The 3,565-nt window shown below is 36.8% G+C and overlaps 1 non-coding gene across 1 annotated transcript; it reads left to right on the top strand.

The window, feature by feature from the left end:
• Nucleotides 1–266: 266 nt before the first annotated feature.
• Nucleotides 267–424, top strand: LOC120189855. Its single transcript, XR_005522558.1, has one exon. It is a non-coding gene; the product is annotated as a U1 spliceosomal RNA (small nuclear RNA).
• Nucleotides 425–3,565: the final 3,141 nt, after the last annotated feature.

Here is a 3,565-nt window from a genome sequence, read left to right as displayed (position 1 = left end):
CTTTGTTACAAACCCCCCCCCCCCAATACCACTGATGAAAGCTTTTGTAAACTCTTACATCGCATTTGGATTATGATGAATCGAAAGATAGTAAATGTTTGATCTTCAGTCATTTTTAATTAGTGAGATAAAAAGAAAGAAAGAAGGAATCAAATTATACTCTTTGGGGAGTGGAGAATCAGGAGAAGTTCAATCCCATAGCAAGTGAGAAAGAGGAGGGACCAGGAGCTGGAGTTTTATTTAGAGGCACATCGCTCCGGTCCAACATACTTATCTGGATGGGGTCTATGGGTGATCAATAAGGTCCATGACCTAGGTCAGTGATCTCCATTGCACTTGGGAGAGGCGCTTGCCTAAGGACTCCCCACGTGGGAGAGCCTACCTAACTTATGGCAGTGGGGGCCTGCGTTCGTGAGGCCCTCGTCCAATGTAATTTCAAAAATTTTGCTTGCCTGCATTGGATATTGTAAATGGTCGAACTTTATAATAATCTTCTGCTCTACTGCTCATTCTTTGTTCGATACATTCAGGAATTAAAATTGATGCATTGAAAATTGCTAATATCATCCAGAACGTTGAATCTGCCAAAGATGATGACAGCGGCTATGGAACACGGACTAAAATTTAAAAATCAATGAAATGAGGTTTAAATTGAATTCGACTAATAAGGATGAAATTTAACTTTTTATATAATTTCATCCCTAAGTTGAGTTGGGGCATCTTTGTAAGCAATGAAGTTGCACTTCTTTCTTTAGGGTAAAGACATCTTGATACTCGTTAAGATACAATAAAAGCTCTCTTATTACTAGAAGGGATGAGAGAGACTAATAAGGAGAAATTTAACTTTTTATATAATTTCATCCCTAAGTTGAGTTGGGGCATCTTTGTAAGCAATGAAGTTGCACTTCTTTCTTTAGGGTAAAGACATCTTGATACTCGTTAAGATACAATAAAAGCTCTCTTATTACTAGAAGGGATGATAGAATGATTGATGAATCTCATATTCACATACGTCCAGGACAGACATACAGAATTTAACAAATTGATGTATATGAAATTGCAAATATCAAACTTTTCAGCTGAAAGAGACTCGAAGAAGACAACATGTTCAAAAACCAAAGCTACCACCTGCCTGAAGGAAAAGTTAGAAAGGAGGGGAGCATTGCTACAAAGTACATAAGTCCACGAGAGGGGTTGCAAATCGAAAACTCCCGACTTATAGAACAACTTCCCAACACTGTAAGAAGACCGGTTGTTTTCAAAAAAGTTGAAGCCATATTCCAAGAGCTTGAGGCTTGAGCCATATTCTCCTGATAATTATACAATCGGCAGCAACGCAGATGTATAAGAAAACCCGAGTTACTAATTAATAAACACAGCCAATTCAGAAGCCTCAGCTTTCAATGGTTCCAATGTGTAGTTGCAGTTTAAATGCAATATTTGTTCTCTAGATTCATATTTATGTTGCTTAACTCATGTTTCCAACAGCAATGGACACCTATGGACTCAATAATATCAATGCTATGAATTGTTTTCTTAAACACCAATAAAAATCATTAAAGAAGATGAAAAACAGCTTACTTCAGTGACATCTTTGGCAGTGAAATTCTCCTCCATTTCTTTCTCAACTTACTGGACAAATATTAAGCTTAGAGGTTTTTCAACACATTATTTTTGAAGCAAAATTGTTCAAAGGGTTAATGTATCTGAGCTGAGAAACAAAGCAGCTTCTTGGAACTCTCCAAGATTATTCCTTGGAATTTTATGTTGGTGATCGTGAAATACTGTCTTGGATTAGTTGGCTAAAAGCAAAAGAGGACTGAAGCAATTTGCCTAGAGTCTCAACATTCTCTGATCATTCGAGTTCAAGGCAAGCTATGCTTGGTCGTTGCCATGGACATTGAACAGCGAATTCATGTATTATTTACAAACAATTTTGATCAGCAAAAGAAAAATGAAACAGATTAATAATCTATTAGTGTTCCATATCTTGTAAAACCACCGTGGCTCCATTCAGTCTCACCCGTCAGCAGGAAAAATTCATATACAGGACTATTTATGACAAGGCACTAATCCCACATTGACTAAGGAAGAAAGGAGCACGAGCAAGCCTTCATAAATAAGAGCCAACTAGCAACATTACAACATAAATACCTAGACGGGGTTAATGGGTGATCAATAAGGTGTTGAGCAGTTAATATTAGCCTACATTTAAATTAATTTGATGTCATTGCCTATATCAATTTAGTTAGGTGAAGATATTATTACTAATTGATGTAAGCAATGACATTAAATTAATTTGGGTGTGGACTAATATTGATTTTTTAACACAAGGTCTATGGCCTAGGGTAGTGACCTTTATTGCACATAGGAGGGGTGTTCGCCTAAGGTCCCCTCGAAGTGCTTGCTTAAGTCTCCTCAAAGTGGGAGAGCCTGCGTCATAATTTGTGGAACAAAAAATTGTATAAAACATATACATATAAAAATACGGCATAAAATTGTATAAAACATTTATGGAACAAAATATTGGTAATACAAATATATCAAGATAGTAGCAATACATGTCACTAAAACATGAACACTACCCATCACAAGAATGTGTAGGTTCCCCAGAACCATACACTCACATGTACACCCAGTAAGGGTTTACCCTGTGCACAAAGCAGAGAAGCCTGCAGTAAGGACTTAACCCTGAGCACAAAGTCGAGGAGCCTGCGGAAACGGTAAGGTCTTACAAGTCATAGACTAGGCCTGAAATACTTCCTCCAACAATACCCCCAATGACATTAATAAACATGTATGTATTCGAGTGAAAATGATAATTAATCCATATTCAGAAACCAGGTACAAAAATACCGTAACCAGAGATCATGTCAAAAATATGCGGTAAATCAGATATCATATAAATAGTTTAAAACAATAAGGTAGCACCATCAGGAAACACACTAGAGGTTCCAGATACTATTCGGAGGTACATGCTAATATTATCGGCAGGGGAAACACGGATCTTTAGTATACCGATAGAATGCCGGAAGTTAGAATCACTATCGGAAGAGTTCATTAGCTGACATAATCATCAGTTATTCAGAATGTGATTTATCAGGATCATATATTATTCGGACATTTTTCGGAGGCTCTAAGTAATCAGAAGGGTATTCAGAATCCTTTGCATCTAAGTTACTTGTGTGTTCAGATATGACCGGAGTGATTCTATTATTCAGGAAAATCATAGGCATTTTGGGTATTAGGTTCTTGGAGAATTCATAGTGATTTGAGCTGATAAGGGAGAAACGAAGATTCAGAACATTTACAATCTATGTCGATCGATCGGATTATCTAACAACTCGAGCTGAACAACTCCTAGAACTGATGCTTGTCGACTGGTCAATTCATTGTCCTTCTAGGGTATTCACTCTTTAATACCAAAATTCTTGTCCATAGATCATCTTCAGAATCATCGCTGAATAGATCTTAAGGAGACTAACAGATATTCTATTGATCTTTATTTCATTTTCACATTGCAACAATATCAAGAATTGTTGACGTACTTAATTAGTGTTTCATG

Source organism: Hibiscus syriacus, unplaced genomic scaffold (genome assembly GCF_006381635.1).
Source record: "Hibiscus syriacus cultivar Baekdansim isolate YM2019G1 unplaced genomic scaffold, ASM638163v2 tig00116959_pilon, whole genome shotgun sequence".
Taxonomy (NCBI): Eukaryota; Viridiplantae; Streptophyta; class Magnoliopsida; order Malvales; family Malvaceae; genus Hibiscus; species Hibiscus syriacus.
This window is presented reverse-complemented; position numbering and strand designations above follow the sequence as displayed.